Source organism: Lynx canadensis, chromosome A1 (assembly GCF_007474595.2).
Source record: "Lynx canadensis isolate LIC74 chromosome A1, mLynCan4.pri.v2, whole genome shotgun sequence".
Taxonomy (NCBI): Eukaryota; Metazoa; Chordata; class Mammalia; order Carnivora; family Felidae; genus Lynx; species Lynx canadensis.
Genome location: NC_044303.2, coordinates 142,818,874 through 142,832,342, shown reverse-complemented (window position 1 = coordinate 142,832,342; position 13,469 = coordinate 142,818,874). Strand labels below are relative to the sequence as shown.

At 43.7% G+C, this 13,469-nt stretch overlaps 1 protein-coding gene across 10 annotated transcripts in view; it reads left to right on the top strand.

Moving 5' to 3' along the window:
- Positions 1-13,469, top strand: part of LHFPL2 (LHFPL tetraspan subfamily member 2) — a 178,049-nt gene that overhangs the window by 97,701 nt on the left and 66,879 nt on the right. The window contains exon 1 of one of the 10 annotated variants that reach the window (XM_030323619.1): positions 11,177-11,470. The exons of the other annotated variants lie outside the window; for them this stretch is intronic. The gene's annotated coding sequence lies outside the window, so the exon portion shown is untranslated. Of the gene's footprint in view, positions 1-11,176; positions 11,471-13,469 lie in introns of those variants that run through there. 10 annotated transcript variants of the gene reach the window in all.

Genomic DNA, 13,469 nt, shown 5'->3' with positions numbered 1-13,469 from the left:
ACTTAACAGGAGAGGATGAAATAGCTTTCTTCCTTTACTGAGGATAAATTAAATAAATGGTGTCTGGAAAGGAAAATGATAAAGTAGAAATAAGATTGTGATTTTCAAGATTTCAAAAAAAGCAAATCAAAATAATTAGATATATTGAAGACTGAAAATGAAAGCAGTTCTTTTTCTGCTTTTGTTAGGTGAATGTTGACCGCTTGCCTTTTTTCTGATAAGTTTTGGCTAGACCTGTGCCTGTTTGACAAGAGAGTCCTGAGGATTCTTCTCAGCAAGGACAGAGTGAAAAGTTGCTTTCCTTGGTAGACTGTGAGCTTTTGAGGGCTGGTGTGAGTCTTTTATTATATCTTCAGTGCCCAGTACATTGTCTAATGCATAGTAGGTGCTTGGTGAATATCGGTTGATGGATGGGAGGTAAATGTCTGTGGTTAGACCATAGAGCTAGGTCTGTAACATTCTCTGAAGAAATCTCTACTTCAAGCACATTATGGGCTGCCCAGCCTAATGTCTGTTATAGGTTATGTGCTCGATAAATGTCGGGCAAATGGAGGCGTGAATGTGGGCTGACGTATAACTTCCAATTTATAAGGGGTTGTGGCATTTTGACCCATTTATAATTTGGGAAGCCACAAAGGTACTTTTAAGCAGAGAAGTCTGGTTAAACATTAGGAAGGCAGCAGCTTAGCAGATTGGACAGAGGCTAGGAAACCAGGTAGGAAGGGGTCACTGGCAAGAAACAATGAGGGTGGAAAGTGAGGCTTCAGAGGGTCAGGTGAGCGAGGCTGCAGCTAAACTGAATGGAGCACAGTCCCAGGGGGTGGGTATCTATCTGGTTAGCTTTGGATAGGAGCTGGGGTGGCTCTCTGGATAGGAGAGTTACCATAAATAAGCTTTAAGTCCAAGGAATAGATAGGAAGAGTATTCTGGTGTACTGGCCTAACTTCTTCTGAAAAGTAGAAAAAGTCATCTGTTGAGGGGGATTAGGTGAAGTGGGGGGTTAATGCTTCCCTGTGTGGAAAGGAACTCTTCTCGGTGCTGATGTGGCAAGAGCGTCCATCTTCTTGTGAATTCTGGTCATCTGTCTTGGTGGATTATTCCATGGAGAATTCAGGTCCTCCATCTGATGAGATAAGTCCACAAGGATGTTCTGGATCTCACATCAACAAACAGGTAGTTTTGTTATGATCAAATGCTAAAGTCTGAAAGAGGCTCTAAAAAGCTCCTCCATCAAGTAGATTTGGTTCCAACTGGTAGTCCTCTTATCATTCCAGCTACACAAAGAAATGCCATGATCCTTAAGTAGAAAGCTTTTTCACCTTAATGATCCATTTTGTAAATTTCTCCTTGAAAGGAAAGGGTTGAACTCACCTCATCTGAATGAATATATACTGCGATGGTCTAGAGGTGTCTCCTTCACTGTTACTGTAAAATATATGTGTGCTTTTACATGAAGCTTGTTAACGTAGGTAACTCATAGCTGTATATATTTTTATCATTTCCCATGTCAAACCACAGCAACCCCTGCTGACCACTAAAGAAGGCAGTAGTAGCTGTGAAGTTCTGAGATCCTGCCCCCATAAACACCCTCTCTGCTCTTTGAAATTTCATCATGATTTCCTAACAGAAACTGGCTTCTTTTGAATTAAATATTGATTTAATCTACATTCCCTTTTGGATTAATTCAAAAGCCAAAATAAAGTTTTTGTAATCATTTCCTTTCCTTGTGCTCTCATGCCTACGGGAAGTGCCAGTCATACATCAATACTGTCTTTTAAGACACCAGCCTCCTCTGAACCACATGCTAGCCACTCATCACATATCTAGAGTTAGGGTGCCAGGCAACCTGTAAAGATGGGATTGACCCCTAGTCTCTTTGCCTTCTGTTACCGGCCCACAACAGCCTGTGAAAAACTCTTAAGAGCTAATTGGCAAGCTCAGATGAACTTAGAAGTGTACCTGATTCTGATCCAAATTAATATGTATATGCGGCCAAGTTGTGTTAGGAAATGAGCTCTTCCTGTCATTAACTCACAGCTTAGGTCATCTCTTTCATGTAATGAAGGCAAATATGAGAATTCACTTTAGAAATCTAGTGTGACTAATCTGAAAGAGCTGGTTCCACTCTGGTTGCCTCATCACCACAGTTCTCTCTTCCTGCTTCATTCCCAAATTGCATCCCTGTTTCAGTTGAAGTTCAATCCATTTTTCTCCTATTCATGGACTAGCTGTGGACTGGCAAGACACAGCCGGCCTAGCATGGTGGTCAGCTGCTTTCATGGACTTCCCATCATTGTTTATTGTCAGAGTACCCATCTTCTTGACCATTTACACCCTACACCATGTACATTCTGGTAACCGTCAGGCATTTTGGTATAAGGGTAGTTGTAGAGAAGGTCACTTGGGCAGACCTCCAGGAGTTTTATTTTTGTTTCGCTGCTGTGATATTGTATGTTTTATGCTTGCATATTTATATTATGTGCACATCTCAAAGCAAAGGTAGTTCTTCAGCTGCCCAAAGGTCACACCTCAGTCTTCCCTAGTGCCTTGTATACTTTTGAAGCCAGGCAGCAACCCTTATGTGCTGACTATTATTGCCGGACTAGAATTGCCGAAAGATGTGTATATGTGTTTTCTCCCAATTATCAAAATAATCCAGGTTCATACAGGAAAGTGTACACATGCAGGAGAAAAAAATCAGTCTCCTTGGAAGTCACCACTTCCAATCTACTGGCCAGACTCCTAAGAGTGTCTCTTTTTGTACATTTTGTTTTTGAAGTTTATTTTTTTGTTTTGAGAGAGGGGTGGAGGGAGGGGCAGAGAGAGAATCCTAAGCAGGCTCCGCGTTGTCAGCACAGAGCCCACCGTGGGGCTTGAACTGTGAGATCATGATCAAGGATGCTTAACTGACTGAGCCACCCAGGCGCATCGCTTTTTGTATGTTCTTTTCTTTACATAGTTGAGTGCTTACTCTGTATACAACTTTGCAGTCAGTTACTTTTTTGTTTAATACGATGTTATATTCATTTCCTTGTATTATTAGAAGTTTCTTGTTAAAAGAAAGCATTTCACTGGTTGAATATTGTATCTGTGGTATATATTTAAATCATTGTAACCTTTTATTTTTAATATTTAGGTTTTCTGGTTTTTTAAAATCCTTGAATATAAACCTTGAATGTCCTTTTATAGACATTTGTTCAGTTTTAAAAATGTGTTCCAGAAAGTTGGGCTTTCAGTGGCAGTAAAAGACAGTGCTTGTTTTAAGCCCACTGTAAGGATCCCTAAGGACCCACATTGTTGCCAGTTTAGAAAGTAAGAATGGCACCTCATTTTAATTTTTACCATTTTTATTACTAATGAAGTTGGATGTTTTTCAGGAACACAGTACCTGCTTGTATTTTCTTTTTTGTGATTATGTCCTTCTTTTCAGGTGAAATTGTCATTTGTGACTTGTGATGTTTATGATGTTGACCCATTTTCCTAGAAAGGTTTATTGAGATGCATAACTTTGCACATACTGTCTTCTCAGGTATGGTTAATTGCATACAAAATTGTCCTGTATTTGAGGTAAAATCAGGTGTGGAATTGTTGAAGAGAACACACCTGGAGGTTCTCGTGTGAGTACTTGGTTGTGACTGTTAGCATCTGGAAAGTCAGCTCTAGCCAGTGAGCACCAGACCTTGTGGGCACTCCAGTCATCACCCTGCCTCCTACCCTGGTACTTCTCCTTCCCCTCTGCCTGTCCAGGGTACATGTGGTGTAGCTCATGTTGACAAAATAATAACAATAAACACAAAATGCTGGCTTATAATAGAGTATTCACTGACCCATGAAGTGATTTGTACCTGCTTCCCTCCAGCATTTCTTCTCAGACCGCTTGGCTGACTTCCTTTACCTCTTCCTTATCATTGTTTCCAGGAAGTCCTCTCCCCACTTCTTTCCTTCTTCTCCTTGCATTCTCCAAATTACGTAGCCCACCCCATGACTTCAGCTGCCACTCATGGGCCAGACCTCCCCAGACCAAATAACTGCTCCAGGCTGCAGGCCCATATAGCCACCTCCTCACGGTAGATCTGCCCTTGGTGTCCCACTGGCATTTACAATACGTCATGCCCCAAAATGACCCTATTCCTTCTCTCTGACTGGCTCTATGGCCTGAATTCTCGCTCCTACTAAAGACATCTAGTCCATCCACCAAACCAGACACCGGGGCAGCATCTTGAGATCCCTCTTTCCCTCATTGCCCACATCCCATGGGTTCTATGAAGACCTGTCTGTTCTGCCTCCTTCATAATGCTTCATCTGCACCCCTGTTCTTCCTGCCCCTGGTCCAGGCTGGACTCCTAGAAGCAGTGAATGTGTGGTTTTCCAATTAGATATGGTCTTAAAAGGTAAATGTATATTTTAAATATTATTTTATATATTATTTAAAATAAAAATTAATCAGGCTTCTCTAAAATAAAATTGGTATTTTGCAAGGCATGGTATTTTAATGGAATATTTGTGAATTTTTAATGTAAAGTGAATCCTTATCCATGAATTTACCTTTTGTAGAAACTTGAATTCTGTACCTACTTATTTGTTTTAAAGCAAAGTATGCCTCACATAATATGTAATACATATTAGTCAAATGAGAGCCCCTGGACATTACTTTCCAGCTAAAAGGCTTTTGATTTGAGGGCTTGACATTTTTTCTTTGGATATTAAGTATTTCCATATTGCAATATGTATTGTTTTTTTGTAATATTGGAATTATCCTGTATTAGCTAGCTTTTCAACTTCACCTCCCAGGGAACTCAGGCAAGAAATACAAATATTTTCATAAGATTCTTTGGAGGAGTAAAATTAATATTTTTGAGAATGAAATATGGTGAATTGTCTCCTAAGGATTGAAAGACTTTATTAAGATAGCAAAATATCCTTCCCCAGGGGTGTGTTTTTTCAGGGCTTATTGGAAATATGGTGCCGGGAAGAATAAAAGGAAATTTAATGCCATGGAAGTTGGAAACAGCCACTGAAATCCAATCCGTTTTTAGAACACATATAACACACTAATTCCCAGAGATTTAAGATCGCTCTCTTCGCTTCCTGAGGCTGTCAGGCTCATTATGACTATGACACGGAAAGGTTCTTCAGCACAAATAAGCCATGACAGTGTTTTATTTACTGTGAATATTTACTACACTTGAAGGTGGGGTGTCCCTGTGGTCTGCCTTCCTTTATTGGTATCAGGTTGCTTCAGTGTTGGTATTTTTTTTTTAGATTGACTTCCCCCAGACCAGATTCTGTGACAGGATTCAAGGTTGTTAGGGAGGTAATCCTGGAAAGCATCATTAAGGGAATAGGTATGTGAACTAGGGAGGAGAAGAAGGGTAATAAAGGGATGACCTTGAACAAGATACTGCTGTGGGCACCTGGGGCTGAATCCCTGGTGAATTCTAGGAGGCATTCTTCAGAACCAGACCATCGGAGGGGCCAGCCAGCTGGGATTGGCCGTCTCCACCTCACATCCGTCGCTGACTGCTCTTGAGGCCAGCAGTTAAAGCCTGCTCTGTGCTTGGGTGGTTATCATGGGTGCTTGCTGTAAGCACGTGTGGGAACAGGGAGCTGAGGGATAAACACGGGGCACTGATGGTGCCTACTGAGTATACTGCTTTAGTATTTAAAAATTTTTTTTTTCAATTTTTTTTACATTTTTTTATTTTTGAGAGACAGAATGAGACAAAGTGAGAGTGGGGGAGAGGCAGAGAGAGAGGAAGACACAGGATCGAAGCAGACTCCAGGCTCTGAGCTGTCAGCACAGAGCCCGACGCGGGGCTCAAAACCCACAGACCATGAGATCATGACCTGAGCCGAAGTCGGATGCTCAACTGACTGAGCCACCCAGGCGCCCCTGCTTTAGTATTTTTAACATTGATAGATAAGTTCACTTGAGGGGGACGTCTCAGGTGGTCAGAAACAAAGCACATACAGAGACTGCTAGTAGAGTGTAAATTACATCAGTGTCTGGTAGATGTTGAAGTGAATTTAATATAATGAGAATTTGATACCATTGAAACTGAAACGGGGAAGAGATTGTAGAGTCAGTCTTGGAGAGGTGTCTAGGTGTTGATCCTAAAATGACATATCATGCCTCAGTAACAAACACGGAACAGCCATTACAGTAACAAATGGAACAACTGGATTGTACAGGCCTGAAGTTTGCTCATTGCTAATCAGCCTATAGAATTATAACCAGGCCCACAAGGAAATTACGATTTTTTTTCCATGCACTCAGATCTGGAAGAAAACAAAATTCTGACGGAAATCTGTAGCCAGCCAAGTCTGAACAGAGCCACCTACATTACTTTGGGAAATTCCTGGGGAAGGAAAGAAGGTGGCGTCCAAGCCGTTAGTGCACCTTAAAAAGAGCCCTTCTCTATTATTTTTTTATTCCTCTCTGTTACACAGCAGTCTTGAGGACACATCTTAAAATGGAAAATACAGTCTAATATCCTGCTGGCTGTTCTTGAGTGTCATTTAGAGGATGAGTGCATAAGATCTTGAAGCCACCAGATACCTAGTCATTCGGACCTATTGTGTGATGGTGAAGCAGTGAAGAGTAGGAGAGTGTCCCTGTCCTTCAAGAGTTCCCAATCCAGCCATGAGAAGACCAGCAGAGAAGTCACTGCTTCAGTGATGAACTGATTATATTGGGGACAGAGGAAGGAACAACTAATTCTGCCATTCGGAGAGGGCATCCCAGAGCTGTGACATTTGACTTGGGCCTTATAGATGACTAGGTTTCACTAAGGGATGAAGGCAGAGAATGGCATCCAAATGGGGATGAGTGTGGACAGAGGCAAGGGGGCTGGGAATATGGTGTGTGGTCAGGGAGCAGGGAGTGGTTGCTGGGGCTGTGTGCACTACATGACGGAGTGAGAAATCAGTGAGCCTGGAAATACAGGCAGAAGAAGTCAGCTGGTCAAAGTCCCAAGGGCCTTGCCACTGCCTTTACGGTCTCTCCCACACCGTCAGAAGGCAGATGGCATTTACAACCAAATCATTTCTGTCCATTTCATTTTTTCCCAGCCAACATCCTGCTATCACAGAAATAACTTAGGGTGATGAATGGAGCTTTTACAACCTGTGTGGGGTTCAAAGTTCCACAGATGAAGCCTTTTTGGTAGTGCAACCAACATTTTGTGCTCAGTGGCTGATCAGTGATCCTCCATGGCCTGTGAGTGCCTTGTCGAAGGGGAAATCAACAATCTTCATGCAGGTAATCAGTATTATACAAGTATATATACTACTTAGCCTCTTTTTGCCATGTATTTTCTATCATTCTGACAAGCCGAAGTGTTCTACATTTCTGGAAATATCTAGCTGTACATAATAGAATATAGAAATCTTTGTGCTTATATTTTCCTAATTTCCTCCCTTCTCTGCTCTAGTTGTGTCCTAGAAATAGTGTGGTGGTGCTTTTGGCCATGCTTCAGGAGCGCATCTGCTCTTAGAATGAGAGGGAAACCAGTTGGGTTGAGAAAGGGAAGCCAGTTGTAAGCTGGCCGCGGGTTTTCTCCCATATTACAATAAGCAGCTGAATACCTTTAGTTGTTATTTTTGTCTTTTGGTTCTAATGGAGTAGCTAGCTACCTTGGTAGAGGGAAAGACCACTCGATATGGTGTCTAGGTCCTGGGACTGTTTCTCAGGGTGAATTGGGAGCAGGAGCTAAAACTGACTCCCACACACATCTCTAGGATCCCAGAGGAAGTTGGTCCATTACTATCTCACCGGATCCTTGCGCTGACCTCTTGCTGCTTAAATTCAAAATTGCATGTAGTTCATCCACTCTCAAAAAGGCCCCCCCCAGTGGCTGTGCTGTAGAGAACTCCCTCAGCCAGTCACCTTGTTTATTTCTTAGGCTGACCAGTGTGCTCACGATTCTTTCTCCCGTAGGAATTTCTGCTTCCTCTTTCATCACTCATGGGGTGTTTTTTTCCCATGGAATTCCCCTGTTTCTCTGTAGATCCACTTTTATCCCATCCTTTGAAACGGCATTCAGGCTTCCAGGAGATGTTTTCCCCGATGATTTCACAGCAGAAGATAAAGACTTAAAAGTTTTCAATGCCAAAGAAAGAAAGACGGAGATGTCTTGAATCCAGTGTAGTAAACTGACTCCTGACAGCTCTGTATCTTTGGGTGAATCACTGTCCTTTAGTGAATGAATGTAAGAATAATCAGTTCTAAGAAACTGTTCCAGTAGCCAGATGCATAGATTATTCTCTCTACTCCTTGTGAGTCCCTCTCCCCAATACAAGAGAAAATACAAAGGTAAATAGGATATTTTTTCAGTTTTATGTGTAGTATCCAGCATTGCACTGTGCCTTCACTGTGCACTGTACTCTACTCCACGGGCAGGGACTGTGCGGGGGGTCTGGTCCTTGAATTTGAGAAGACTGCTCTTGTCATTCCTGGTCTTTTGAGCGCACACATCTCAGCAGCTCTAAACCGTGATTTGACTTGGCCCGGCCCATGTGAGTCTTCACTCACTGTTTGAACCATTATGGTCTCATGACCAGAGCACTGGATCATTTTTTTCCATATTATCACTGTTGAAAGCTGCCAGTGGAGAACGTCCTGAGGATGAATGAGCTTTTTCTTTCTAGTTGAACAGAAACTTGTACGAGAGGGTACAAATTTATGAGAGGATACGGGTTGGTGACCAATGGGCAGATAAGAGATAGAGTTGTTCATTAGTGGTTAATCAGCTTCTGTGGAAGAATAGCCTTTGGCCTCCCGCTCTGCTATTGGTTATGCTGTTTTCACTGAGTTTTTAAACTTGTGAAATTTAGTCATAGTGAATGTTCATGTCCATTCTGTAGGAAACAAGACTAATATCAATGCTCAAAAAGTGAAGAAAAAGCCTCCACACCTTTGTGCATACAACTTTTAGGAAGGTTTTCTACGGCTAATCAAGATGATTTTGAGTGGAAGTTTCCTCACCTCTAATTACCTAACAGATAACTGTGATGACTTTTAGTTTTATAACCCCAACTCAGTACTCACGGTACTGTGTACCACTTCCATATTAGAAGATGTGACATTTCTGGCTTGTTTCACAGGTCATCAAGAGCAAAGCATGCGAAACAAGACCTATTCCCAAAATTCAGAATTCATGGTCAAGCTTTCCAAAATAGCGTTACAGGAAAGTAGTCTTCTTTGGCTTCTTTAAACTTACTTGTTTAAGGGCACCTGGGTGGCTCAGTCGGTTAAGTGTCTGACTCTTGGTTTCGGCTCAGGTCACCATCTCACAGTTTGTGGGTTTGAGCCCCGTGTTGGGCTCTGCTCTGGCAGTGCGGAGTCTGCTTGGGATTCTCTCTCTCTCCCTGCCCGTCCCCCACTTGGGCTGTCTCTGTCTCCCTCAAAATAAATAAAAACTTGAAAAAAAAAAAAAAACTTGTTCATTATGAAACAGGATTTATTTTTATTGTGTCACTTTTCAGAGACATTAACCTGCTAATATGCATAGCAGCCTTTCAAAGGTGGGATATAGGATTTGGCGTTTGTCCCGAGACCCCTTTGGTGTAAGAGCGCCTGTGACCATTGCTCAGAACTCACGTCACTCTGACACACTGGGGGAGATGTGGACATGGGGTAGATGTGAAACCGTCACAGATCCTTTTTTGCTCTTCTCATCCAGAACTGCAGCCCTATTTCCCTACTCCTTGAGCCTGGACGGGCCTTCTGGCTCGCTTGGTGTGATCGATGCAGCACAAGTATTATGTGAGTTCCAGAGCTTAGACCTCGAGAGGTCTGGCAGCTTCTGCTTTTGCCCTTTTGGGACTCTGCCTTGGGACTTCCATGTAAGGAAGCTAGTCCACCCCACTTGAGGATGAGAGAGAGGCATGTGGAGGAGACCTGCCCCCATCGGCAGGCAGTATTGACCACCAGATGTATGAATGAAGCCTTAGTGGGTGTCCCAGCCTAGCTGACCCAGCTGAGAGCAGTGAGCCTGGACAAAACCAACAGAGGGAGCTGCCTAGCCGACACGTGGAATTGTGGGACATAAGAAATCACTGTTTTAAGCCACTGAATCTTGAGAAGCTTTGTTACACAGCAGTCATTAACAGAGATACTGTGACATGAGCAGTAGCACCCAAGTAAAAACTGAAACAAGACAAAAAATGTGGGTGTTTATCTAATCAGATACTTTCTGTGAGGCTTTCCTAGCTGCAAATGAAATTTACGGACAGGGATTTTCTAGAAACCCGAGTCGAGTGAATAGTTAACAAGAAAAAAATGTGTTTGGCACATGATTAATGGCACCAGAAAATGGCCTCCAGGCCCGGCGTGAGTGACCCAGTGCGGGTGGTGCTAACACTCCCTCTGGAAGAACGTTAGAGGAACTGATGGAGGACTTACAGCCTTCTCCCCTGCTGTCAGTGACAAGCTCCCGAGGCCTGTCTGACAGCTATCTCTGAGGTGACCAGGGTCACTTAGGGCTCATTCTTTCAGCCTCATGATTAGATTCAAGCAGACACAGCTTCGGATGCGGCCCATCTGTTCCACTCGCCGGCCAGCTGCGGGGATGTGAGACCTTGCCAGCGTTCCAGCCATACGGCAGGTTTAATTACTACCGGCTCCTAGGAGCAAATCTGATTAGCAGATGTCAGAAGGCCCCACTGAGATGTGGAAATGTGAGAGGCCCCGGGAGGTGTCCCTCACTGAGGCCTGATTGCTGAGTGCCCCCGGGCCTGGTAGCTCTAGTCCTCTAGGTACTACATTCACCTTGTTTTTAGTGCCCTGGGGCCAGGTGGGGCGATTTACATGGTAGCCAGGACTGGAGGCTCGTTACTGCAGCTGGGAGGCCTCAGGCGGAGCCACCTCAGTAGCTAGGCTCGGGCCTTAACGTGCTCACATGGGAGGATTGTGACAGTCATGCTATAGCCATGCTGGCCACAGTGAGTTGGGAAGAAGCAGAAGGTTCTGGGAATCATGGGAGTTGGAGCTGGAAAAGACCCACTTGGTCATGAAGCCTCTTCCTCCATCATGGCCTGATCATTCCCCCCCCCGGGATACTCTGGAGTGGTTTGTAAAATATGTTTCCGAATGACTCAGGCTGGGAGTCTTCCAGCCGCCCCCTTGGGAGATGGAGTGGCTTTTTCTGTGGAGGAAATATTTCCCTCACTATTGGTTGGGATCTTTTGTTGGTTGGCTCCAGCCCCATCACTCCTGGCCAGTCTCCCTCAGACCACCCTGAGCAAGTCTCCCTCTACCTCTTGCCTTCCCACAGTTAAATCTCTGTCTTGCTTCCGCTGAGCAGCAGTTAAACTGAGGAGGAGGGGCCTGCTTCCTGGTCTTGGCGCTTTCTGAAGTGATGACTTTCTCCAGCTGCTTCGGCATTCTGAGTCCCCTACGCTGAATTTCTCCCTGATATTTTCGTCCCTGTAACATTTCGTGTTGTGGTACTTCATAAGTACTCTAAAGGTATGTATTTTACCATGAGAGTGGCATGTTTACTGAAGATTTTTCAAACATTTTTTGAGTCCTTGCTAGACTGGATTGACCTTGGTTTGTATGTCATGGGCTAAAGGGTGCAAAAAACTGTAAGTGGAACACGGCTCCTCCAGAACCCAGTAATAACGATACCAGACATGGTGCATACTGGTTGGCACGGCCATGTGCACACTGGAGTCCTAAGGCAGTTCTTCTGGGGAGTTGCTGTAACTCAGTGTACAGTCAGTAAAACAAAGACAATAAGAATCTGTGTATCTGCACAGACCACGGCCATGTTTGGAACGTTGAGTAAGCAAGAGATCGTGGTTTTGTGGGTCTCCGAGTTTGTTGTTCCTGACGGAGCTAGGAGATGAAAGGCAGGAGCTCACCAATGAGACTCAAGTTCAGGCCACGTGGCCTGTGATCCAAATCAGAAGAGTGGTTTAGATCCATGTTTTTCTGAGCGTCTTCCACAGAGTGCTACAGTATATGTAGGGGCATTCTAGGGGCTCCCTGGAGGTGATGGTGGTCATGGCAGCAAGGTGGCCCTTGTCAACCCCTGATTTTATCAGCAGCATGACTCTGCTTTTATCTGTTTCATATACACAACTGGGGTTGTGTGTCAGATTCTGTTTGATAAATAGTGTTCCATGCTCAGAAAGAAAGTTTGCAAACCACAGGTTCAGAGGACTGACTTCTAGTAAAAACAAACACAGAGAGAAGCCTCTTTAGCCAAGCAAATAACGATTACATTTCTGGGATCCACATAGATCAATCCACAGACGTTTGGAAGCAGCAAAGGCAAAGAACTAAACAAATAGATATTTCTGGGTAACTACTATGTCATCAGGGAACCCTTCATCAGTATAAACAGAACATGTGGACTGTGACCTCTAAGTGGCAAGGTGAACAAGAGGCTAGTTCTGGTCCATAAGTGCAGGTGACTTGCACATTGTGTTGTTCTTAAGTAAGCACAGGCGAGTCCTGGAGTTGAGGTGAGCAAGAATCATGTGATAAAAGCAACCGTTTATTGAGAGCTTTCCATTTGCTGGACACCGTGCCTCAAGATGCGTCATCCGTGCTAGGAAATGTAGGTCCTGTTATCCCCATTTCACACATGGGTAAGCTGAGGCTCAGAGATGAATTTGCCCAAGGTGACACAGCTGATAAAGTGGTGGAACTGGGGATGGGTTCCTTAGGGTAGAGTTCATCTCCTTAAATATTCTACTATATTGTCTTTCTCTTTGTGTGTGTGTATGTGTATGCATGTAGGGATATTTTTTCCCCCTCCTAATGGGTTTGGTGAATGGAGTGCCTCAGGATACCTAGTGTGAGAAAACGTCTTTCTTATCACAATTCCATCTGTGGGGCGTTCTATTCAAAGTTTACTCCATAGAGAGTGGAAATTTAGTTCTACATGCAAATAATCCTCTTTGATAGAAAAAAGAACGTAGAGAAAAGGAGCTAATAGTGTGTACTAATACTAAGCAGACGTGTGTAGCTGCATAAGTATGTTTGTGCCTGGATTTAATGGCTCACAGACAGTCATGCAAAGTTTTATTGGTGCAGTAGAAATCAGACCTGACAAAGCCCATTACTAAGGCAGAGGGGAATAACATTTCACCAGTTTTCAGTTTTTAAATACTGGGTGCTTTTCTCAGATTTCTTAGTTTCTCCAGTTCATCCTTTTAGCAAAAGCTGGGTGAGGAGGTGTCTCTTTTGGAGGGGGGGCGGTCTGCTCTTGGCTTAATTCAAGGCCTTCCACACGTGCATGACCTTACTCCTTGCGGTGGCCAATAACCAGATTGTTCGAGCAAGTGTGTTCGATTCTGCTGAAACTTCTCTCTGGTCAGTTGACTCTGTTGGAGCAAAGTAGGTCCCCTAAAGAGTGAATTTAACGGGCATTTAGTTTTGTTTTTATAGGTGCATTTGGAAAAGCTGGAACTGTTTGAGAAACTATTTCACAGCACATCCAGGTGGCTCGAATGAT